Source organism: Protopterus annectens, chromosome 13.part0, assembly GCF_019279795.1.
Source record: "Protopterus annectens isolate FY-2018-M chromosome 13.part0, PAN1.0, whole genome shotgun sequence".
NCBI lineage: Eukaryota > Metazoa > Chordata > Ceratodontiformes > Protopteridae > Protopterus > Protopterus annectens.
Genome location: NC_056747.1, coordinates 135,486,323 through 135,513,194, shown reverse-complemented (window position 1 = coordinate 135,513,194; position 26,872 = coordinate 135,486,323). Strand labels below are relative to the sequence as shown.

At 39.2% G+C, this 26,872-nt stretch overlaps 1 protein-coding gene across 1 annotated transcript in view; it reads left to right on the top strand.

Annotated features, from left to right (window-relative positions):
- TMEM38A (transmembrane protein 38A) overlaps positions 1 to 26,872 on the top strand; it is a 292,537-nt gene that overhangs the window by 229,868 nt on the left and 35,797 nt on the right. The window lies entirely within an intron of this gene.

The window sequence follows — 26,872 nt, the reverse complement described above, 5'->3', positions numbered from 1 at the left end:
GGTTCCACCTTGGGGGGGATAGGACTGGCAGAAGTGCTGTTGTCCCCTTTCCCTTCCCCCACCACTGGCAGCTGCACCCATGGTAATAAAAATAAATAAAATAAATAAGCAAGCAAATAAATTAATGAAACATACAGGCATGAGTAACAGAAAGAAAATTCTTGAGTGCGCACATGTATAGGAATGTTCAAGGGTGTGTGTGTGTGTGTGTGTGTGTGTGTGTGTGTGTGTGTGTGTGTGTGTGTGTGTGTGTGTGTGTGTGTGTGTGTGTGTGTGTGTGTGTGTGTGTGTCTGGATGGGTAATACATGGAGGCAGATGTCAGGCATTCTCTCTTAACTCAATCACTGAAGCACATAGGATGACAGTACGATCTGCTGAACACAGTGAAAGTTTATTTGAGGCACAGTGTTGTCATCAAGTTATGATTATGTTCATACAGCTAAGTACAGAGATATCACAGACAGGTATGTGACACTGCAGACAACGTAGCAGTATGGCTGCCTCCTAGAAGTTCATAGGTGTTTACTAGGCTAATGACCACAAAGGCCTTTTTAAGCCTGGCCATGCATCCCAAATCTCTGACGAGTTCTGATACCCTTGATAAGTGTAAGCATGGGCCTGGGAGAGGAGCCATTTACATGTTACCTGTTTGCGTCAGAGGCATAGGTGACAAACCAGGGATGAATTTCCAGTTTCCCATCCAATTCTCCAAGTTGCACTTGAATTGGATTAGGGAGGAACTCTGCTTCACATGTATAGGGAGCCTGTTCCATAGACAGGGTAGTCTCTGGGATGCATAACTATCTCTCCAGCAAGTCCTATTTATATCACAGGCAATGTTTCAGTCTTTAGAACCGTTAATTCTGGTACTGTTTGTTTTGTAGATATGCAGGAGGTCCATCAGAGTGAGGTCTGATAATGCCCTGTATGCCAGGCATAGATCTCCCCTCAAAAGCCAGTAGGAGACATAATACAGGGATAGGGCCTTGTGGTGGTCTGCACAGGACATATTACTTATGCCCTGTATTCTTTTAATCAGGAACCTTTGTGGACATTCCAGTTGTTGGATATGCCTGGTTAGATACATACCAAAGGGGGCATTATACTCAATGATAGGTCTGATGAATGCCGACTACAGTGGAACAATGACTTCCTTGGACTTAGATGCCACACCTTTGTTTATAAGTTGCGCAATGTAGAATGATTTTCTCACCACTGTAGACACGTGATGATCAAAGGCTAGATTACTATCTATGTGTGTCTCTAAGTCCCTGACTACTGGGTCAGCTCTAAGGGGTGTGTTGTCAATATGATAGTTACCAGGGATGGATGACTTCCCAAAGGATACTATTATGCATTTCTTAGCATTTAGTTTTAGTTCGTGACTCTAACACCCGTTGTCTGCCTGTGTCAGCCCCTCCTGGAGAACATTTGCGTCAGTGTAAGATTCAATGACCGCTCCTAATTTACAATCATCTGCAAATTTAGTCAGCCACAGACCAATGACATTGGCCTTGACTTCTGAGAAGTAAATGCCAAAAAGGAGCGGTCCAAGGACTTAACACTGAGGGACTCCACTTTTGACTTGCCTCTAGAGGTGGACTCCCCAGTTCTAACTTCCTGGGTCCTGTCTGTGAGCCAGTTGGCTATCCACTGGGTGATATACAGGGGTATTGTGTCAAATGCTCAAGTACACTAGTGTTAAAAGGTTCGGACATGCAAACAATATGGCAGAGTCAGTAGCTATATAAAAGGACAACCTTCAGTAATATGCAAGTGCGGGAGGAATCTCAATGTCTTGTTATGTGAACAGTGAGAGGGATATTGAATGTGGAAGTGATGGATGCCTGCCGCTAAGGTGTCCAACGTGGTAGTACAGACAGTCCTGCACTCCAAGACAACACATAGATGAGACTTTCTCAAGACAACCTGCCACCACTGTGGTTTCCTATGCCCAAGCCTGTACTGCATTTATGCTATCTTCTGGAAAAACGGGTGACATGGTGTAGTCTGACTCCATCTAAGTATCCTTCAAACATTTCCTCTTTTCTTTTGGCTGTGTTTGCATATCTAATCATGGTGGTGGCTCTGGTCAGCCTTTTTTTGTGGCTGTCCTGCTTCATTTTTCTGTAGTATTTTCAGCAGATTGTCAAGTGTCTATCTCTCTCTCTGTTCTGTGAATATGTGTGTGAGCAAGTACAAGCATGCTTGTAAATATTAATAAATGACTAAGCAGCTGTTTGTGCATGTGCAAATGTGCTTGTGTTTTATGTCTGCGTGTGTGTATGCTGAGGATGAAGCTAGTGATTGTTTTTCGTGACACTACAGCAGTTTAGTATGTCATGAGGGCTAGAAGAAAATGAGGAAAAATGACTCTAATATCAAACTGGATAATCTGTCAGTGACTGAGCATGTAAGGGTGTTATCTTTATTTTTGTTAACTTACTGTGCATACACAAACCAATCTCTGATTTACCATGGAGTCAGGATTAGAGTTTATCAGTGCTCTTCTCAAAAAGCTCACTATGCAGTGGAAATTATAGTTTGCTGATCACATATGGCCATGTAAGTTTAATCAATTCAAAGCTGAGTAGGAAACAAAAGTTGTATGATAAACTCTCGTTGTTCCTCTCCTTCTGTCTCAAGTGATTAGGTTACCACCTTGTAGCAGATCTGGGCCAGCAAACTTTCTCACAAAAGCTTCTCCAACAATTGAGCTCTGCCATCTCCCATGATGCTATGCAGTTTCCTAGCCCTTGGTTCAAGTTTGCCCAGAAAAGGATACCAGGATGCCTGACAGAAAAAGGAAACTAGGAATAAGGTTTCAGGCTTAGACCTGCTATATTCTTTAAAAAAAAATGACAATTTGGAAGGGGTGAGGAGGTTAGGACTTGAAAGGAACAAAGTGGGAAAACAAGGATCTGCCGTTTTGGTAAGCACATAACTTTTGTATTCTATGTTGTCCTCTCTGTCCATCTTGATTGCTTGGGACAGATTCCACAGCTAATTTACAATTTAGGTGGCATCATGGCAGGATACCCTTGAGGATGATGGAACCAAATGCAGCTCAGGACCTAGCTGGTCCAGTTTGTAATGCTGAAAAAAGACCAAGATTGTACACCAAGTTGCAGCAATGCATATTTCATCAACAAAAGAGTGTCTGAAGACGGCAGAAGAAGTTGAAATGGATCTAGTAGACTGAAGTTTTGGCTTGGTTGAAACAATCACAACTTTTGAAGTATAAATAAAAGTTATGCAAACCATCTAGACAAAATAATTTTGATCACCTTTAATCCAAGTAGACTCAGACATCCTTATGTACAGACTTAGTTCAGTGAAGACAGAAGCTTGACTGGCGATGGACATCTAGAGTATACAGAATGTAATTTCCTTAGCTGGAATGGTTGGGAAAAGGAAAAGGCAAGTGAATAGTTGGGTTCAAAGCTGACTCTGAGGATTCTTTCATTACAAAAGATGGATTTGATCTGAGATTGAGGCCCTGTCTTTATGAAAGATCAAATAAGGTTGTTTGCAAGACAACACCTGTAATTCAGATATTCTTTTTACAGAATAAAGTCTTCTAAGAGAGAAATTTTAAGGAGGAGCAGGCAGCCTCAAAAGGAGGTTGAGTCGGTGCTTGAAGAGTCAGAGTAAGGTTCCTTGGATGGTCAGTGTCTTTAATAGATGGCCTCAATAAGAACGTTCCTTTGAGAAGCACTTTGCATATTTTGAGGAATGCTGTGGGAGTAGTACATAAACCAGAATAGTAACTGGGAATTGCTGCAAGCTGAATTGTAATGGCAGAATAGCTTGCTCCAGAATCAAAAAGTCTCACTAAAAATTTACTATTAGAAGAAACAGGTGCACAGAAGGGGATCCAAGTCCCTATCAATAGCTGACATTTGTCTTATTTTTATAGAGTTTTCTAGTAGAATGTTTCTTGAAGACAGGATTTGAACAACTCTGGCAGGCAAGGAGGGACCACAGCATCACTCAGTGACTGGCTCTGTAGAAGGAGTATGGCAGTGTAGCTGCTACATTTTGTATTGCCGACAGCAGCAAACAGTTGTAGCAAGGCTTTCTCCAGTGGCTGAATACCTTGGTTGTCACTGCTAGATTGAGAGACCACTCAAGAGGCATGAGGATGTATTAGCTCAGCCTGTCCACATGCAGATCAGAGGGACCTGGAATATGCAATGCTATCGGAAAGGTCTGTGAAGACACAGCCAACTGCCACATTGTTATGGCCTCTCTGCATTATGGGTAAGAAAGGGTTCCCCTTTGTTTGCTGATGCATCATACCACACAGGCATTGTCTGTTTGCATAGAAATCACTTCACTGATGTAAAGATGAGCTTCTAGTTTTGTTCACTTCTCTTGGACCATTCTTGCCTCTTAATGCAACTTCACCACACTGGTAACTGTGGCCTGTAGTAGTGGAAGAGAGAAGAGTTATCCCTGATGGAATAGAGAGGGCTGAATCCACTAGAGCAGACGTTGATGACAAAGGGAGGACCCTTTCATGGGCTGAAGAGGGCTGGTGGCTTGAGTCCATTGAACTGACTGAGTCCATTGTAATACCGTCGTGACATACCAGGTATGAAGAACTAGACAGAGATGAAAGTTAAGTGCCTAACAATCGAAGAATTAGGGAAGCTGGGGAATATCTGTTCTGAGAAGATCCTATACCTAAAGTCAAAGGAAAGACAGCCTTGAATCTTGGAGTTTTGCAATGTGAACTAATGTGTCTAGATGGCATCCTATGAAAAATAAGCATTGCTTGGGTTCCAGGTTTGACTTTTCAAAATGTATAGAAATACCTAAAGATGAATACAAGAGTAGCAAATAATCTCTTCCTAGTATCAAGGATTCCTTCGTGTTTGCAGCTAGGAACCATTTGTCTAAGTGTAGGAAGATTTAAAACCCCTACAACCCAAGATGCACTACGACCGCTGACATTTATTTGAAGAACACCCATGGGGCTGCGGTGAGACAAAATAGTGATGCTCAGAACTGGTAATGACCAGCTACCAGCTGAAACAGGAGAAATCTCCTAGACTGACTCTCAGTCTTACTGTAGTAGTAGGTGTCTAGGAGGTCTACTAAGCACATCCCCATTTTGCAGAAGTGGAATGATGGACTGCACATTGATGATCTGAAGTTTTGTCTTTTTCACATGTGTATTTAGGCCACTGTGTTCTTGCATGAGCCTGAAGTAGTTGTTGTTCTTGGGAATGGCCACTGTGTTCTTGCATGAGCCTGAAGTAGTTGTTGTTCTTGGGAATTAAAAGAATCTTGAGTTTTCTCTCTGGTCTGGTGGGACCTCCTAGATGGCTCTTTTTTGAACAGATGTAAAATCCTTCATGCTATGGCCCTTATTTTGTAGTACAGAACATCTGGGAGGGCCTTTGTGGTTTGTTTGGGTGTAGAAAAATTGGAATAATGTAGCTTTTGGATATAATTTTCTTCAACCCAAAATCTTCTGTAATGGCCATCCAAGTTTGGGGGCAAAGGGAAAAGCATCCACACACTACCTCCAGAAGGTAGTTAGGCAACTATTCAAGAGCGTTGAGTGGGTGTACCTGAAAAACAGCCTCTAAACCCTTGGTTCTGCAACCCCCCTCTGCCCTGGGGTGGCACTGATCAGAGTGCCCCCTCCAGGGGTCTTGTCAAAGGAAAAATGCTACCTCTCTCCTTCTTGGAGAAGGGTCTCTGAGGGGTAGAAAAATGAACTCCATCCTGCTCACTCTTTGTTTATTTATCTTTAACTTTGGGACCATAGTGGCATGATCCATTGAAAGGGGCACTGAGAAAGAATGTTGTGATGTTGTCAGCTAAGTTGCAAAGTGTCAGTCAGGCATGACAGCAAGTCGGTTTGCTGGTACCTGCTGGCCTAACTGCCACATTAGATGCATTGGATATGAGCCTCATGGGTCAGATTAGTGACAGACATCTTCCTTGTGTCACTTGTAGGGGGGTCTCAGAAGGGAATCCAAGGCATATTTCTTTAGAATCTTGTCATATGTGATATATAATTAAGTGCACTCAGGAAAATGTTCCCAAGGGGTAAATCTGCTTTCCAAGACAGTCCATTGACCCAGTCTCCCTATTAGGCAGTTGGACTGCAGACTTCTGTTTTGATGGGTCTTTTTGGTGGCTGCTGCATCCACAGAGGAATCTATAAGTGGTCCCATGCTCCAATAGGGGCTGTCCTTGGGAGGCCTGAGAACTGTGTCTGGTTTATGAGATATAGGTTCAGCTACATCTGGATCTCACCATGGCCTCTCCATGACAAAATCATGAGGCAGTCAGCAGGAGGGACCACCCAGGAAAAAGATGGGCCAACTGTAAAAGCCTCGATAAATACTTACTCATCCAGGGAATGGGTACTGGTGGGCCAATTCCCACTCTGCTTCATCAATTCCATCAGTTCACTGAAAGTGTTTTCAGTGGAAGTATGGGAGAACCCTTCCCTTTACTGAGGTCCATGTCTTCTGTGTGGGATTCCTGAGGGGAATCTACATGTTTTCATTTTTACCTACACTTCCTATGCTCTGCAGGAGGGGATTACTTTGAAGAGCTGGAAGCATCCTTCTGCCCTTGTTGAAAGGATGGACCAATGCTTTCAGATCCTTCTGCCCTTGTTGAAAGGATGGACCAATGCTTTCAGATCCTTCTGCCCTTGTTGAAAGGATGGACCAATGCCTTCAGAGCTGCACAGTCCTTGAGATGGAGGGTGACTGCTGCTGGAGGCTGCATATAAATTCAGAAGTTGGGGAGGTGCCAAAATAACTGGTGTATCCCCTTCCCACATTGCTTAATATCATACCCCTCAATGGTGCAGACTTTTGCGTCATAGTTTTGGTCTGCTGTTCAGGAAATTTGTGGTCTTCCAGCAAATCACTGAAAATGGAAGTCAATAATTACAGACTTTTGAGTTTCAAACTTCATATTCAGAAAATGCATGCTAACACAAAATCTGTCATTCTAGTGACTTAAGTTAATAAGAGGAATATTTAAAATCTGTCCCTATTTTCAGGCCTTTATCCTCTCATTTTTTGCTTTGTCTAGATTTCTTGCATTACAGAGTTGAGAGGTATGCCTGGTGGGCTGGAATCCTCTTAAATACCTTGAGTACTGTGGTTGGCGCTGTGGATACCAAAGAGGGCAGTGTCTGTACTGGCCCCAAGTCTAATATGAACAAGGTGGATGGATCAGAGGCTAACACATTTGGCAAAGTGTCAGTCAGAGGTGGAGATCAGGGCCAAGGTGTTGAGGCCCAAGGAACATGAAGCCATAAATGGACCTGAATAAGTTGAAGCCAAAGCAGGCTCAGTGGCTTCAGTGTCATCCTACGTATGCTTCTGGAGGAATTAGTAGACCTAAGTGAGGCAGCAGAGGGAGGTCTCAAACCACAAATCATGAGAGCTCAGTGCCATTACCTTTTTTGGAGATCTGTCTGGTGTAATGATTTTCTCAGTATCAAGGGTGGCTGACACCAAGGGACAAGGCAGGTCCAAATTTGATGGTATAATGGCTGGAGAAGACATTGAAGCTGTAGTTTTAGAGATTTTCAGGGTTGGAGAAGATGATGACTGAGAGTTTGCAGACTTCTTTCTCTTCTCTCTATATGTATTTGTCTCTGTATCAGTCTTTGGATTTATCTTTTTCTTTTTCCTGGAGGTTTAGAACCCTGTCTCTCAGCTTCTTTGTGTTGCTGAGGAGTTGATGTGCCAGACATATTTCCTGTAGTGCTTGGAAGAAGGCCCTTAAATATCAAATTTTTCCTTCTCTCCATTCAGGAATGCAGATCAAAGGAAGAACACATATCACACTGAGCATCAAGATGCTTGGATTCTAAACAAATTACACACTGAAAGAAAAGATGGTCCTGTGGTAGGATTCTATGCCCACATTTCTGGTATTTTTAAAAAACCTGAAGCCTTTTCCAAAAGGTCCAGTCAACAAATAATAATCTAATAAAAATGATTGTCCCTTAACAAAAGGGAACAAAACAAAAAAAAAATTTTGAGGAGAGAAACAAACACATGGACCAAAGTCCAAACAAATTTGTCTTAAATGACAGACTAGCTTAGGTAGTCTTCAGAATGGGAGAAGGGAGAAGAAAGAAAGTATGATGAGAAAAGTTTGACATTTTGACAGAAACAGTCTACAGAACAAATAAGTAGAAGGTTAATAAATGGAATGATTGGTATAACAGAATAAAGAGCTATTTATCTGGAAAGGCAAATCAGAGCACTGGAGAAGTGCATCTGTCTTAAAGAAGTGGCAAATGAGATCGGACTGTGTTTACTAGCTACAGTAATTAAATGGTGATACCAAAATAGTTGTTATGCTTGACACAAATTACATGAGTGCAAACAGAGGTGCAATTAAACCTTCCAAATCAATAGAAGTCAGTGTCTATTCCAGCCAGTTTCCTCTTGGTACATACACACATTTGAAGGTGACTCTTCCTCTGCCTCTTACACACTCCTATTCTTATGTTATCTTACAACATATTATATATATTTAGATCTGTAATTCTCCCTGCTTACTTTTGAATACCCATCTTCAGGACAACCAATTAAACTAAAAATAAATGGCACCTGACAGAAATTTAACTATTTTAGAATGCTCTTTTTTTACCATTTTTGTTATGGTCAGCAAAAAAATGTTCTTTAGTGAGTAATGTCCTTTTTGCCCTCTCCCAACTAAGATACTTGTGCAGGTGATCCAGTTTGTCTTTTTTCTGCTTCCTCCAAAAACAGAAGTCAAAATAAGTTTTAGGGTATTGACAGATAACATGCAGCCTTGTGTATATTACACAATAAGTCTGCATTCATACGTTTGTTGACTTACATAATTAATATGATCAACAGATGTCACCTTGTCATGTAATTCACCTTTTAATTACAGAGCACCTTGTCAGACAAAGATAAAAGAATATTTTCTTAATTTTACTACTGCCCATGGTGAATATTTCAAAACCTAGATAATAGTTCTAGAAAAGATACTTTGCAAGTCAAAAGTAATAAACAAGAGGTGAAAATCACTGTGAAATTATATAATATGTAATTTAAAACGGTACAAACAGGGCTCCTATAGTATACTTTACCAGTTAGCAGTGTCACACCACTGTTTCATTATAAGTAGAATTTAGTATAGTTGAAACAATACATTAATCTAGGAGGTGAAATGATACTGTACAGTGGTAAGGAAATGATTTTTGCTTCCAGTTCTGTGTTGTCTGGCGACATGGAAGGTAAATGTATGCATAAATATATACATTAATACTGTGTTAAATGTTGCACATTTAAAGCTCTGAATTGGCATGATTGTGCAGTGATTTCAGGGTCACTGATTCAGATAATACAGTCTGATCTGCACTTCTCATTTTGTCATTTTTTTCTATTTGCTTTTTGCTGACTGGTTTAGCCTTACTAGGCATAGTCTATTTTTATGGGAGTACTGATTATAGGAAATTTGTCCAGACATTAGGGGAAATCCCCCTGCTTTTCTACTTTCCTGTGGGAGAGCAGAAGGAGGCAGTATGGACAAATTAATTGTAGTGGAGTTACAACCGTGTCTTTCAGGCACACAGCTAAGAGAGCTTTCTGACATTAAGGACCGTAAATCAGATCTTCTGTGGAGTTCAGCAGTAAGAATGACTGAAGTGAAAATGCTGAGTTTGGAGGAGTGCCAAAGGACGGACTGTGGCACTCTAATTCTGAAGTTAGTATGCAGAGTCATCTGCATCAGTCCTCTCAGAAAATGTTCTCCCTTGTAGAACAGCAGTGGTAATGCCAGTGATTTCATATGGCAGCTTTATGTAGTACAGTACAAAGAAAAAAGGACTGAAACCAAGAATAAATGTGCTGCAATTTGGTTGCATAGAAAATGTTATTCTACATAGAGGCTCATTCTGGGTGTAAGTCTTGAAACCGTTGGGACATCTACCAGTTCAAATTCAGGCCATCATAGATTTAAGCAAAGAAATGTTTTATGATGTAGCACTAGAGAATGGGGCAGCTTTATTTGTTATGCATTAACATTTTTCAGAATAAGTTGATAAACTACAGTGTACAAATTTAGGCAACAAACTTTCTGTGTGAAAAAGAGAAGAAAGGTGGTGATTCAGTTTGGATCTCCAGTATAAATTAATCATTACTGTAAAACATCATCATAAGTACATTTACTAGAAAAACGTAAATAAATAAAAGATGCTGATGATGTTTGGGTTGGAGTGTGGTCTACTTCTTTGTATTTAGAAAATAAAAAATGTTTTGTGCCATCTTCCAGATATCATTTTGGTGCAAGTTATGAGAGAAGCTTTTTTCTATACAGCTCACCCTAAAAGTGAGTGCTTTTGTCAAGAAGTACAGCAGTTAATTAAAGCTGGCTAGCTACTTTACAGCAGAGTTTTGGGAATCCAAAACTTTGGTGATGGCCATTTCAACATGGTATGAACTCGCTCCCAAATGACCTCCACAACATAACCATATGTTCTGCACTTAGACATGAAATACTGAACAACCTAAGACAGAGAGTCTACAGCACATGCTTCACTAATCTCGTAATAACATAAATATACAACAAAATACAATGTTCTGCTAATATGCCTTTCCAGTAAAAACTCATTACTGTAACTTCATTCACTATTAACACAATGTATAAATTCCATCCGCCTAGCCCACAGTTAATAGTTACTTCCCCTCCCACCTTCAAACCAAATCGCCTAACAATACCCGTCAAAGCTAACCATCATTCATCATCATCATCAACCCCACTTTTTTCCCATTATCTACAGGGGGATGGGATGGCAAATCAACTGTTGCCATCTGTCACCACTGAGAATGATTTGTTGATCTGTCCCCTACGACATGTTTACTAATGTAGTCTGTGACAAAGGGGGATACTGCCAGCACAGCTATCTGGAATTTTGTAAATAATTATATGTCATTTATGAATATCAACATAATTTCTTTGTTACAACTGTATTCGAACTGTATGTCATGTGTATATGAAACTGCTGCTACAGACGTATGTGTTGAAAAGGTTTTTGCAAAGTGCTGTTTTAATGCAACCACATTGTGCCCTATTAGAATAGAACAGAAATGTACATGCACTACTGTAACTGTTTAAATGTATATATTTTAACAGTAGAAACTGGAATACAGGAGGTTAACTTCAGAAAAATAGCTAAAATTAAATTATTTTATGACTATGCAATAAAATATGATATATTTCAGTTTTTGTTGCAGCTACAGACACAGTCTGTGCTGAGAACATTTCTGTATTGTCTTTGGAGTGAACTAATTAGTACCTCTGAAGGTAGGAAGAAATGCAATTGTTTTATGACTTCCAGAATCTGCAAAGATCTGAGATTTATGTATTTTCATGGGTAGATGCTAAATACTACCAACTTCCAGCAGTGGAGGTTTCACCTGGGATAGAGTCAGATGACCAGAAATTATGTCATTCTGCAAGCTATCCCAGCAGTAATATTTGAGATATTAATTTGAAAGTCTTTGAGAGAGAGAGAGAGAGACACTGCATTCTGTATTCTGTCTTGGACCTGACAACAGCAGGAACCATTCACCACCCATCTGCCATGCTCTGATGCAGTAAGTTTCTAAGGAACAGTATAATTCTCTTAAATAGAGTCAGGAATATAGCAAAGCTTAGTTTAGATGTTTTTCTTTATTTATTTGATACTGTCCTGCAATGTTGTTTTAAAAATGTCCTGTGATTTTGAATTCTGATGTCACTGTGAATATATATTGAGTATTTTCTTGTTCTATTAAATATATTTAAACCTTTCACTGTGGCTGATCTGTCTAGAGATATTTAAGTTTTGAGAGTACTTGCATGTTTATTTGTTGACACTGTGTGGGCCACTCCTAATAGTCTTGCTCTTGGTCAAACTACCATTTGTATTAATATTAGTATTATACAGTAAGATAGGACACCCTTTGTTAAACGCCTTAAAGTAGCTGATAAGGAGTTGGCTGATGGCAGTGATAACTACCTTTTAGTCTGGGCAAAAGGGGGAATAGCAAGTAAACTGTGCCAGCCTTTCCCAGGTGTGTGTGTTTGTGTGTGTAAATCAAACCTCAAAGAGTGTATGTGTCAGCTATTTGGGCAGGGACACGAAGCACTGGTTGGACAGAGAGGGTGCTGGAGGTCTTGGCCTGGCTTGGCCACTCAGCTGAGATTTCAACTCTATAGCTGTGCCAGTGGGGAGTCTTATTGGGGATCTGAAGAAAGAGGGAGAAACCAGCCCCTGACTGACTGTGGTCTCTGTGTGCTCTTAAGGAAAATTTCACTTGATGCAGGGAGCTGCAACTGGAAATACTGTGTGTGTACTTGTTATCCTCCCAGTGTATGTCCCCCACTGTTACCAGTGGTGAGGACTGATGCTGCTTGATTACTGGTCCAGTAGTGGGACGTCACGTTATTGGCTGGCAGTAGTGAGATCACCGCATCAAATATTGGGATTCAGTGGTGTGTGGATATTGAACTCCTGTAGCCTGTAAACAGTGATCACTAAAGAAGGTGTTTGTACTCTCAAGCAGCAACACAGTGAACATTCAGAGTTTCATATCACAATAGTTTTATTTATTTTTTGTTAGCTTGGTTAGTCAGAGAGAGCAGGCAAGGATGTCAGCAGAGGAGTATGGCAAGCTGACAAGGAGCCAGTTGGCTGAGATGTGCCAAGACAAAGGACTGGTGCATGCCAGCCTGACTAAAGCAGAATGATTGCAGCTTTAGTCACTGCTGCATCACAGGCTAGCAACCAGGAGGACAACCAGACTGGCCTTGGAGATGTACAACTCTCAGAAAATGACCAGTTCAGCCTTTCCGCAGAGTACTTAAAAATCCTTCTCGAATTAGAGACTTGAACTGAAGGTCAAACGGGTGGAAATACAATCAGCAGAGAGACTGCTGCATTTAGAGGCCGAAGAAAATGAGAAACTGAGGCAGGACAAACAAATGAAATTAGAAGCAGCAGAGAGACTGAGACGTCTGGAAGCTGAAGAAAATGAGAGGCAAAGGCAACATGAAAAGGAGATGCTGACTTTTTGGCGTCATGGAGGTAATGGGGATGGGAATAACTGAACCGCAGAAGCAGTAAATTTCTTCCACAATTTACAGAGGGTGATAAGGGAATGCCATACCGCAGATGAGTTGGGGAAAAAGGGAGACTTACATCTAGCAAGCAGGGCATACCCGGTGCTGCACATGGGTCTAAGGGAACCCATGGTGGTCAGCCTAAACCACCCCAACAGAGTCCGCCAATAATAATTCTTCAAGAGGAACCTTCACGATTGGATGGGAGAAAGGAAATTCACCCCAGGGATCGCGTCAGTCACCCTGCTAGACAGGGGTCCAGGAAAGTAAATAATGTGGGAAGAAATAGCCAGGGAATTGTTATGGCTAGGCTTGTATAGGCCCTAGGGCTGATAGCCTAGTACCAACCTATGAACCTATGAACAAGGGAAGCCACTAGTTCAGGTACATGGCCAGGATCAAGGGTTAAATGTTTTAAATGTAACCAGTGGAACCATGTAGCATATAGATATCCATGGAGGCAAGGTGGGGAACAAAAGGTGGGGGTGCCAGTAAGTGGGAATGACAGAATGGCAGCAGTAAGTTGTCTGGAGACAACAAGTGTACCAGATTACCACAAATGCCACTGCTAAGAGAGACACAGCCTCTGACCTAAGCATTGTGAGGTCTGCAATGGTTAAAAAGGAGCACTACCTGTTTGGGCAGTCTACTCCAGTCACAGCTTTAGGAGGGACCCCATTCCAAATACCCTTGGCTAGGGTTCACCTTGACTGGGAGGGTGGGCAGGGACATGAAGCAATGGTTGGACAGTGAGGGCGCTGGAGGTCTTGGCTTGGCCACTCAGCTGAGATCTCAACTCTATAGCTGTGCAAGTGGGGAGTCTTATTGGGGATCTGGAGAAAGAGGGAGAAACCAGCCCCTGACTGACTGTGGTCTCTGTGTGCTCTTAAGGGAAATTTTCACTTGATGCAGGGAGCTGCATCTGGAAATACTGTGTGTGTATCTGTCATCCTCCAGCCAGTGGTGAGGATTGAGGCTCCTTGATTACTGGTCCAGTGGTGGGGTGTCACACAGTCCATCACCAGTATGAGCAGCAGTGGGCTCACAGATGAACCTGTTGCATACCCCTCTGTGAGCCCAAACACTTCATACTTGTGTCACTGTGTCCTTATACATAGCCTGCACTAATTCTACCAATGTTTCTGGGACTTTGAAACATTGCTGGAGTGCCCAAATCAGCTTTCTTGGTTCCTTGTCATATGACTTCTCTAAGTCTAGGAATACCCAGGTAGACTAGACTGTCTTCTTCTCATCTATCTGTCTTTCTGCAAATATCAGGTCAGTTGTGCTGCATCTTAATCTAAAGCCATACTGTGCATCTCCCATCTTACTTTCTGCTACTCTGCATATTTCTTTATCAATCACCTTTTCCATAAGTTTCATGCACTGTGACAGGAGTTTTATACTTCTATGCTGTCCACAGTTGTGAATGTCCCCTTTGTTCTTGCATACTGGGACTACAGTGCTTATTTTCCAGTCATCTGGAGTATATTTTTCTCTCAGTACTACTATGAGTACAACCAAAGCAGTGTTGGTGGGGTAAGTGCAGCCAATCCTGATCGCTAATGCAATCCCAGATTAAAAAAAAATAAGTTATGTACTTACCATAACATTCCATGTGTGTTGTCTATTTTCATTCATCCTCAACTGATAGGTTCAACTCTGAACCCTCAGGTCCAACTCGGCCATAGCAGAAGCTCGTGGCAACCTAGAACTCCCCAGCTTCTCTCTTACCCAGAATGCACCAACCCCAAATACCTCAGATCTTGTTTGCTGGCTTTAATATAAAGAAGTAATTCTCATACAAATAGACATAACTGTAAATATAGAGAAAGGCTAACCAAGGCCTTATCTGGAGCTTTATCATGCCTGGAGTATACAGACATTTTATATCCACTTGGTCTTCCAGAAAACTATAAGGATGGGGGTCGGAAGGTGCGGAGTTGAAGAAGAATGAAAATAGACAATACAGATGGAATGTTATGGTATGTACATAACGTCTTTAGCTGATGTTGTCACTTTTCATTCTGACCTCAACTGATGGACAGAGTCCCCAACTATCTAAATCCCGGGATGCGCTGAAGGATATTCCTAAGCACCATTGAGCCAAATGATGCTCTTCTTCTTGATATTAAATCCAACTTGTAATGAGTGATAAAGGTGTGTGTGTGTGGGGGGGGGGGGGCACGTTGCTGCCACACATACTTCATCCATGGGAGCTTCTGAATGAAAAACAGAGGAAGTTGCTACTGACCTGGTTGAATGAGCATGCATTTGTCTTGGTAAAGGGATATCATGTTGTTGTAAATAAAGGTTATGCAGCCTGTACACCATCTGGCTAGGGTGACTTTGGAGACTGGCTTACCCAGTTTCAAATCCGCAATGAAACAAATAACTGGGCCATATTTCTGATGTCCTTTGTTCTATGTAAATAGAATTGCAGTTGCCTATGAAAATATAATACATGTAATAAATATTCAGCTTTGTTCGAATAATTTGGGGAAAAAATGGTAAATTGATGGACTGGTTAACATGGGACTCCAATTCTATTTTGGGTAAAAAAGATGCATTAGTTTGCAGTGTAACACTGTCTTTATGAAAAATTAGATATGGGGGCTTCACAGACAAGGCCTGAATCTCTGAAATCCATCTGGCAGAAGTAATGGCCAGCAATAGTAAAGTTTTACAAGAAAGAAGTTTAAGACCATAGTCATGAACAGGTTCAAAAGGTGGATGGATCAATGCTTGCAGTACCAGATTAAAATCACACAGAGGGGCAGGATCTTTAAATGGAGGTTTTTAAAAGGAGCATGCCTCTCAAAAAAGGTTTTACAAAGTTTATGAACAGCTAGTGAGGAATTATCAAAACCACTACGGAAATTAGAAATTGCTGCCAACTGAACTTTAACTGTTGAAGCACTGGCTCCTTGATTAAAAAGTAGTGTCAAAAAATCAAAAGTGCTATGAATTGGGGCAGAAAAAGGGTCTATATGATTTTGAACAGCTCAGTATATGAATCTCTTCCATTTACTGGCATAAGTTTTCCTTGTAGATGGTTTAAGGAATGATAAAATGTGGCGAACCGGAGATGAGATCATAGGTTGTCTGGCTATTACTAGAAATGGAGAAACCAAGCCATCAGCTGGAGATTGGAAAGGTTCGGAAGAATTATGCCTGTGGGGTGAGACAGCAGATCTGAAGCTGGGTCCAGAATCCAGGGATGATGAATTAGATGAGGCCATAGGAAGGGAAACCAAATCTGTCAAGGCCAACAGGGTGCAATGAGGATTACTTTGGTCTTCAACCTGACAGTTCTCTGTAGGAACATAGGAATCAAAGGGATTGGGGGATAAGCATAAAGTAGACCGGGTGCCAGTTGTGGAGAACAGCATCCCTCAGTGACTCCCCCTGTGGGGGAATTATGGGAAAGTAGCTGCTGCACTTGTTCAGGGGAGATGCAAAGAGATCCCAGCAAGGCTGGCCCATTGTCAGAAAATAAATTCTGCTACGTTCATGTTGAGGGACCACTCATGAGGTACTAGGATGTACCCACTGAGTTTGTCTGCTAGTACTTTGGACTTCCCCAGGATATGCACTGCTATAAGAAAGTAGTTGGATGAGATTGCCCATTGCCAAACCCAGAGCAATTCTTGACACAAGGGGTAAGAGCTGGTTCCCTCTTGTTTGTTGATGTACCAAACTACTGACATGTTATTTGTTTGAATTGCAATTGTTCCTGAAGGGAGAGCATTCTGAAAGGCGTGCAATGCTAAAAGCACCACTCTCAACTCAAGAAAAGTGATATGCAAATTGGCCTCTTCAGGAGACCACATGCCTTGGACTGCCTTTCCCAGGTAATGCCCCTCCCCAGCCGGGAAACATCTGTGGTCATGATGGCTTTGGGCTGAGAAGGGACGAATAAATGTCCTTGTAAAACCTCTTCTGAATGAATACACCACAGTAGATCCCTTTTGGGTATATTGGTGATTCATATAGAAGCAGATAAAGGAAGATGAAGTATTGACTATTGTGAGGCCAGCATCCATTGAAGAATTCTCATGTGATATCTGGCTAAGGGTAATAATGTTATCGCTGCTGTCATTGACCCCAAAGCCTGAAGACAAAAAATGATAAGACTGCCAGCTATGACAAGCATAAGGAGATATCAGAAAGGGAAGGGGAAAAAAATTACTAACAATAATAATACACAGAGTATACCAGTACAGATGACAGAAAGTTAAATAGAAAAAAATAACAAGGTAAGAGATTATTAACAAGAAAAAACACTTATCCACACTTAAAGCTCAACAGTCTATAAACCACGTCTTTCGCTGTTGCAAATGAGATCTGAAGTATTTGGGGTTGGTGCATTCTGGGTAAGGGAGAAGCTTGAGGGTTCTAGGTTGCTACAAGCTCTTTTGCAATGTCCGAGTCAGATCCGACAGTTCGGATCCAAACCCATCAGCTGAGGACAGAATGGAAATTGACAACATCAGATTAAAAGTTTGCTACAGTTTATAAAAATATATATTTTTTTTATAGCGCTCTGTGCAGGCAGTGTATAAACTATAGCAGACTGTTTACTACATTTGTAGCAAGCAGTTTGCTACAGTTTAAAAGATGAAGAAAAATGTAGTTTTTTAATTTTTTTTTAAATGGAGGACAAAAATGGGACCTGAATGGCTGGGCAGGAGGAATGGGGGGGGGGGGGGGTCATTGTGCATCTGGCACCTGGGTGATGTGCTAGTAGAAGGAACATCCATTTTTTTTTTGTTCTTCAGTGGAAGAGCTGGGGGGGACATGGATGTGTAATAAGCTGATTGCTACAGTGTTTTTTGCTCTTTACTTGAAAAGCTTTGGGGGTGCGGCACTGGTTGAGCGAGTTACACTTCTGCTCACATAAGCTGTTTTGATGTGCTGCCATTCTTCTTCAGCTCCACCTATTTCCTTTTCTTCTTGAGGTGCTAGAGCCCTGAGAATTTCCTTGAGCTCTTGCGCTTTCTCTTCTGTCCACTTCCAGGTCTTCAGCCTAGTCTCTGTTGACCTTAGAGCCTTCTTTGATCACTGCTTGCAGCTGACTGACACCACCAGTGATTTAGACTATGTGTCAACTGTTTCACTAGGGATAACTTTGCAATCTCTGATTATATGCCTGTGCTCTTTCCTTGCTAGGAGGAAGTCTACCTGAGTTGCATGTTGGCCACTGTTGCATGTGATCTTTTTTAAACAAGAAACATCTTTATTGAATTATCACTTATGACACTGGCAATGATACATTTATATAAATGAAAACAAACCATACTGACATATTTTCAGTTGCAAACATACATCACATGTAATCTTCTATATAGTCAGTGTCCATCAAACCTTACACAGCTCATTCAGTTCCTGCCTTTCCTTAAATCTCATTCCTTTGCCGCTTTTCTAACAATCCCACTTCCAATTCTTTTATCTCTGTTAAATATACTCCCTTCTTCTAGTGCAGTTGGTTTAGACATTGATTTCTATTTTCTAATAATTTCTTTTTTGGAAGCCACCAGAATTAAACTCAGCAAGGCCTTAGTATGTCTAGGCAATTCCAATTCTGTATCACAGTTCACAAAAAAAATAATTTTCTTAGTTACACCAATTTGCTCACCTAGTATTTTTGATAGAGAAGTCTGGAGGGAAATATTAAACTCTGCCAACTCATTACACTCCATAAATGTGTTCCCAATTACCTCTTTCTTCCCCATCACACCTCAAACATTTGCAATCTACCTGAGGAAAATTTTTCGCATCTACTTGGGGTCTAAAAATACCTGTGTAAACACTTTCAAGCAAAGATCCTAGATCTAGACTTGGTTGCATATTTGGAAGCCATACATATATCCTCCCACTGTTTCTTTATGAATTGCTTATCCAATCTCTCTTTTCAATCCTTTCTAACCTCCTTTGATTCCTATAGTTATCATGCAAAATTTTAAATGCCCTATTAATTGTCTCTTTTTAACAGCAGCTTCAAAAACTGCCAGTGTTGGTGTTTCACATAGAATACACATATTGCTTTGTCTTTGCCTATACTCTGATATCAATCCTTGATAGGGAAGGCAATCTCTAGCCTGCAGTCCAAATGTATTCTTGGCCTCTTCTGCTACCTTTCCATCTATAATTATTTGCTTCCAATGCCTTTGTTCCTTTGTCAGTTTTCTCCAGTAAATTCTAGCCACCCTCTTGCCTATTCTGTGCATCCCTAATTGCAGTCACCTTAACAGCAGAATCTCCTTTTTCCATTCAAGTGTTGGCTTAGTTCTTAGAATACTTTCTTTTACTTTATGCATATACTATTCTGTATGATTATTAACTGTAATTCACCTAAAGGATCTACATTCAAAATCCCAGTCTCTCCTTATTGCTTGAGCTTCCCCATTTCATCATCATCCCTTTCCACCTTGAATGATAGCTTTCTGCTTGTGCTGTGTATATGAGCCTTAACTGTGTAGCTCTGTTCATCTTTTCAAACAGAATGTATCAGAGAGGAACCCCCCCCCCACTAAAAGTTTTACCTCCAATCCCTCATATATCCATCGAATTAACCTTATCATTGTGTCAGGGAATACAAATGCTTCCTTTCCCCTACTCATAAAATTCTAGCTTACTCTGTTGAATGCTTTCTCTGTATCAAGGACAACTAGCACAGTAGTATTTTCTTATGTTATGCTTCCCTTTGCTCATAATTGTTCTATTACTACTGTCAGATGTTTGCCACCCCTCCACAAAACCACAGTGATCCATATCTATCAATTCTGGCATCATATTTGCCATTTTTAGCTATTATAAAAATAAACACTTTGTTATCAAGGTTTAGATCAAAATAGGCCTATATGGATCTTATGGTCACAGCTTTCTTCCAGGATGTTGGTGCTTCTTTTCTATTTGAAATACTGTAAACAAACCCATCCAGATCTTTATCATTTTCTTCCCTCCTAGCTTCCAAACTTCCAGATGAATACCATTTATTCTTAGAGACTGAACATTTTTGTCATCTCCTCCTATCTTGTTAGTAATTGAGCTTCATCTGCCTCTAACCTTGGTATATTTAATTTCTCCATAAAAAAAATTCATTTTTACTTCTCTTGATTTTTCACATTTTTCTGCTTTATACAGATTTTCATAAAATTTCTGAAAGATTTCTAATACCTCTATAGGGATATCTGATTGTTTTCCATGCAATAGGCTCCATAAGCTTGGCAACAACCCTTTCTGTTGCCCAAGCCATTGTACTAAAGACTTTTGTGCACTGAAGTTATTATAAAAAAAAAACAGTTGCTTAACAGCAAGCAGTGTTTCTAAACTTAAGCATATTATTGAGGTAGCCCCATATTTTCTCCTTAGCACTCTCAGTTCCACCTCTTCTTCTGTGAGATTCCCCCTATTCAGCAATACTTTAACCTTTGTCAGTCCCTCTAAATAATAATTGTTACTTCTTAACCATATCTCTTTTTCTTTAATTTCTACCTATTTTAAGCTCCACTTTCATTTTAGCCCACTCCTTCACTGTATTTCATGAAGAAATCTCTATATTTCCAAATAACTCCCGAATCATTTCTACTACCCATTCCTTAAATTATTCTCTCTGTTTAACAGGTAGGTTGGGAAGTGCCATTGTCCCATTTTATTTCATTACTCTGCATTTTTATTTTAGTTATTATTGGCGTATGATCTGAAACAGTCACTGGACTTGTATCAAAACTTTCAATTAAACGCACATGTTCCTGTGAAATATAATTTCTGTCTAGCCTAGCCCAGATGTTGTATCTTGGGGAATAACTTGTAAATTTTCTCTGAGCTCCTACTACTGAATTCACATCTTCCATATGAAATATTTTCATAAATTACTTCTAAAATCTACCTTCTTTTGTTATGTTTTCCCTTCTAGGTCTCCCAGACACATCCTCACTGTTGCAAATCAAATTCCATTCCCCACCTATAAGCAATATTCTCTGCTGAAGGCTGATTATTTCTCCCAGAATTTTCTTAAGCGCTATTGTAACAGTTTTAGGTGGAATACAGTTGCATGCCAGTGAATCCTCCTCCCCTGCCAGTAGCCCCCGACTGCTACAAATCTACCATTATTATCTTTTTTTCCCTTTTCTATCTCTATTGGAGCTTCTCTAGAAATTAATGTAAGTATTCCCCTTGTCCTCTGTCCCAGATATTCTGCTGAATAATCATCCTGAAATCCTTTATTTCAAATTCACACACTCAGTTCTTTCAAAATGTGTCTCCTGTAACATAGCTATTGCACTCTGCATTTCTTAATATACTCTTTTTTGTATATACCTGTGAGACCATTTACATTCAAAGATAATATGGAAAGTGTTACCATTATGAAACTGACGTTATTGTTCCCACCTGTTATGTATAACAGCATTTTGTTAAATGTCTGATTTCAGCTTTTGTGTTACATACATAAAGTAATGTTTGACAGGGTGATCTTTTGTACAGTTGTTTCTTGTCATATCTATTTGAATCTATATCACATATCTTACAAGACTTTTTGTTTTAATGAATACCCTAAAAAAACACACACCAGAACACCCACAGAACCCATTAACTTAACAGAAACACACAAAACTGTGTACATCTTCAAATAATAAAGTTTAGCCCTCCTAACAAGAACAATTGTCCCAGACTGACAGCTAGCACTCACAGACTTCAAATATTCTATAATGAAGGTTATCCATGATAAGATACATGGTGCATACAGGCTGTGCTTATACCTTATGTGCTGTCTGTATTGTCTTATCTTTATTCATTTGCCAGATGTAGAAAAAAACTTTAATACTTTCAGAAAACATTATCTTTTAGCTACTGAAAGAAAAAATCTTTTGTTTTTATTGCCCTTATCAGCTTATCTCCAACATAAGAAATAGATTCACAGTAGCCTTCAGCTACAAGCTTCTCATGCTGCACTGTGAACATTTATTTGCTAAAGGAAAACTTTTCATTGCATTCAGTGTTCTTTTATTTACTTGCTTTTCATTTAAAACTAGTTGTTAGATCAAGCCAAGGGCCTTAATCTAGTCATTCCTGTGTGCAAAAGTAAGAAAAAGCATATCAGTTTTTACTTATATCATGCTTTTTAGTCCAGGCTTTCTTTGCTTTTTACATTGCAGTACCTGCATTTCTTAAAAATGAGCATGAAGAAAGAAATGAGGACAAAATAGGGCACCTGTTTACTTTAGTATCTCTATTACAAACAAAAATAACTGAAAAGCTTTACTATATAAATCCAGTATATGTCATGTTTTACAAAATACTTTAAAGAACAAAAATTGTTTTACTTACAGCTACGTCTTTCTTCCTCGTCCCCTCTCTTTAATGTTCTTCCAAACATTAATGCCATTAATCATTAATTAATGATTAATGGCATAAGGGCATATGCTTTGGAGTCCTAAATAAGTTTAATAATGTTAAAAAGTCCAATATTTATAGGTTTTCTTGTTCTGCCATATTTCACAAAATTGACTGATGCTTTGTAATTCTAAATTTAGTCATTAATTTCTGAGTTGCTAGTTTTCTTCCTTTTGGTCTCCACCTCCCAACTACAGTCTTTGGTTCAATTCCAATGCAATCCTGGCTCTTCGAGTGAACTCCTGTGATTTTTTTCTCTCTCAAACATTTTCCTTTGGAACATTGGAAAAGGTTTCACTGGCATAGTCTCACTATGAGCTTTCTTATCAGCAGAATAAGGATAATCCCCTTCTGCTTGATAGCTCACTTATTTGTTGGACAAACATTTATATTTCCTCCTTTTCAAATTCTGAATAAAAAAATGACTTTGACCCTCCAGGAAAAAAAATATTCTGAAGACAGCTGTATACAGAAGCTTGAATCTCACACCTGCTTCTCAACATTTCCAGATTGCTGGAATAAATTTACTCCTTCTTTCTGGTGTACAACAAGTAATTATTTTCTGAAAACACTACCATCTCCAACTTTTATTACTTTGCTTGATGGTAGGTTTGCATCTTTACTGTTAGAGGTCTTGGCTGATTTCTCATGGCCAAATTTGGAGTATGCACACAATGTGCCCTGTCAATTAACAACTCCTCTGTGGAATACCATTCCAGTTGCTTATTTGCACATATATACACTTTTTTAAATGTTTAGATTTTAATAACCATGTATGATATATGAAATTTCAATAATATACTAACTATCAATTTTATGAAATTTATTTAAGATGTATTAAGTGAATTCTACACATTTTTATTTAATACTAATATATTTAGTGGTGACATCACACAAACTTTTTACTTAATATTCATGAGCCTTGTGGGAGAGCCTGATTAGTGTGTTTAAATGTTTTTTTATGATGTTTATTGGTTAATGTTTTTACTTCTGAACTATTTAAGATGTAATTAGTGTAACTATTTGTTATCTGATGAAGTCCAAGTTGTATGTGGACGAAAAAGCGTATTGTGGATGAATTGCATTTATGCTTTTTTTGTGGATATTTAATAAATCGTGTGGCTTTTGTAAGCTGGTCAGAGTGTCCCTCTTTTGCCCACTGCACTCTTTTGGACTTTGGAGTTGCTTTTTGAGTGCATTTTTTCGCAGTTTTCAGATTTGGTTTGTTTTGTGTGGAACGGGCTATGGAGGGAGCTTCTCCAGTGGGTAGCAAAGAACAGGAAGAGGTGGGTCAATCTTGAAAATTGATTGGCCAACTCACTGAGCTAATCGACCTACTCACCCCGCTTTGTCACTCCTTGGTTGCTAGCAATTCGAGTACCTGTCAAGAAAAAGGAAGCGGAACCGAAGGGTTTTATGCACAAAAACTGAAAAGGAAAAGAGGTAACTTTCATGATACTAACGACCTAGGGGATGTATTCGAACCGAATGGTGGTACATTCAATCCGGCTGCTACACCGAGAATTTTCGGGTAGAACCTGTATGGAATGAGGCTGAAGAAGCCAACGGAACTGACAACTGTAACAAACCTAAAGTGCCTACCCGCATTCAAGCACTTACAGGTACTGTTCCTATTACTTCGCATAACAAAGACACTAGTGAATGGTTGAAAGCAAGTTTTTGCTTTCAAATTGACAAGGGTAACCAACCTGATGTACCCAACGGAGATTCTTATGCTGTGAAACTGGACAAAATTTCTAAATTGATGCTGAAATATAGAACATTAAGCATTGAAAACGCATACCTTTTAGAATGCATTAACAGGAATATTGTTCCGAAAGGGTTAAGGGTCTAGAAGTACCCTAATAATGTTCAGGCTGGCTCGGAATTTCATTTTGAATTGTTGGAAGTGTTTAATAAATCAGGCATAGATATTTTAAAACTTATTATTAAAGAGAATGGTAGAAAACAAGATATGTTAAAAGGGGAAATTGAAGAACTGGATACACATATTAAGGAAGATTTAATACATGGAATAAGGGAAGAAAAGGAAAAGTATTTTAAAGTTAGGGATGACATTGACATGAAATGCAATGATTTAATTAACAGAAAGATGAATAAACAAGTGGGATTTAAGTGAATATCAGAACAAAACGAGTTACCCCAAACCACCCTACATGAAATGGGACCTTTTTGGTAATAATAATACAAAACATGATTTTAGTAACAACAAAGATGAGAAAATAAGTAGATGGAACAACTATGATTATAATTATGAATTTCCACCACTAAATAGAGACGACAACTATGATAATCAACAACATTTTAGAAACGTAAATTTTCAGAGGAGGGGGGGAGAATGGGGATAGGAAGGTTTTAGATTCACGCCACCCATCCCCAAAGGCATCAAATGATGAAATTTCAGTTTTTGGAGTTAAGAATAGTTATGATGACTTCTCTATATACAATTTTAGTGATACCATTTTGACGAAGGAACACTTCAGATTATTAAGTAAAGGTTTGAAATATATACCCTACCTTAAGGGGGATTTAACAAAGACATTACTTCATATTAAACTGTTTTTAAGGAAAATAAATTTGGAAGTTTTATTCTCTAAGAATAAGACTTCTAATTCTGTATACGACAATAAGGCTTTGGTACGTAGAACCATTTACAATCCGCCCCTACATCCCCAAATCAGGAATTTGTAAATCATTTTAGAGAAAGAAGTCAGAAATGCACGACAGAAGAAAATATATAAAAATAACCTTAGTCAAATTGAGAATGAGACTTTAAATTCATTGAAAAAGAATGCGGAAGTTAGAATTATGAAACCAGATAAGGGGGGGGAGTAGTCATTATGGAGAATATTATTTACGAAGGAGAAATGAATGAAATCCTTAGGGATGAAGTGAAATATGCATGTGTGTCAAGGAACGAAGTTAATCTAGCATATCATAAGATAGACATTTTGTTAAAAGACATGTTATATGAAAAAGTAATAGACGGTACAACTTATGACTACTTATATGTACCTAAACCTCGAATACCAATTATTTTTGGTATTCCCAAAATACATAAAAATTTGGAAGATCCACCCCTTAGGCCTATTGTGTCTGCAGACAGATCAAAGACACTACCTTTGGCTAAATATATTGACTTAAAAACTAAGCACATTTGTACACAGAACAAGGTTATACTTAAGGATTCATGGGACTTACTAAGGAATATTACCCCTGATTTATTTACTGAAGATTTAATATTTGTCACTATTGATATAATAGATCTTTTTTCATGTATACCCTATGAGATGGGCTTACTAATGTTTGAGGAAATGATCTTTCAAGACAAGAAGATACCCCAGTATGAGAAAATTGCTATAATGGGACTTATGGATATAGTCCTTAAGTATAATTTTTTGATTTTTAATGGGGAATATTTTCAACAAACACAAGGTGTCTCCATGGGTGCAGCTTGTGCCCCCACGTTTGCGAATTTAGTTTTGGCACAGTGGGAGGAAAGTTTCATCTTACATTCTAAATTCAATACCTGCTGGACATTATATCGTCAATTTTTGGACGATATTGTGATCTTTTGGACAGCAGGTTATGATAAATTTAGTGAATTTATTGAATATATCAATAAATCCACTAATTTTCTTAAATTTACCCATAAGACTTTAACTGATACGTTACAATACCTGGATGTGGAGATCTACAAGATGAACAATAATTTTGAAACCAGAATTTATAGAAAAACTACCTTCTGTAATTCCTTTCTCCACTATAACATCGCACACCCATTACATTGTAAAAAGAACATAGTGAAAGGACAGTTTGTCAGGGGTTGTCGTATGACTAGTTTGGAGTCAGATTTTGTTAATGAATGTGCTTTTTTAGAGATTATGTTCAAAGAAAAAGGTTATCCTGGCAATTTTGTTAAAAATATTAGGACGGAAGTGGAGAAAGGTAGAAGCACAAAATTTAGACCTATAAAGGGTGTTGCACCCGATTTTTTACCTGAAATTAGGGATAGAAACAATAAACGTACCTATGATGAATATCAACAGGCCTTGGTATTGGAATATAATGCTTCAAATTTCAAAGTCAGGGAGATTTTCCAGAGAGAACGGGATAGATTTGTGTCATTTACAGATATAGATGAAATATTAAAATTAAAGCCAAAGGTAGTTTACAAAAATTCATTTAATATGAAGAAAATCTTAGAGATAAATAGTAATGTAGGAAACGCCAAGTATTGTGAAAGTATACATTATATAGGGGGAAGAAAGAAAATGGGAACTTTTAAATGTGGAAGTTGTCATCAATGTGAATATATTA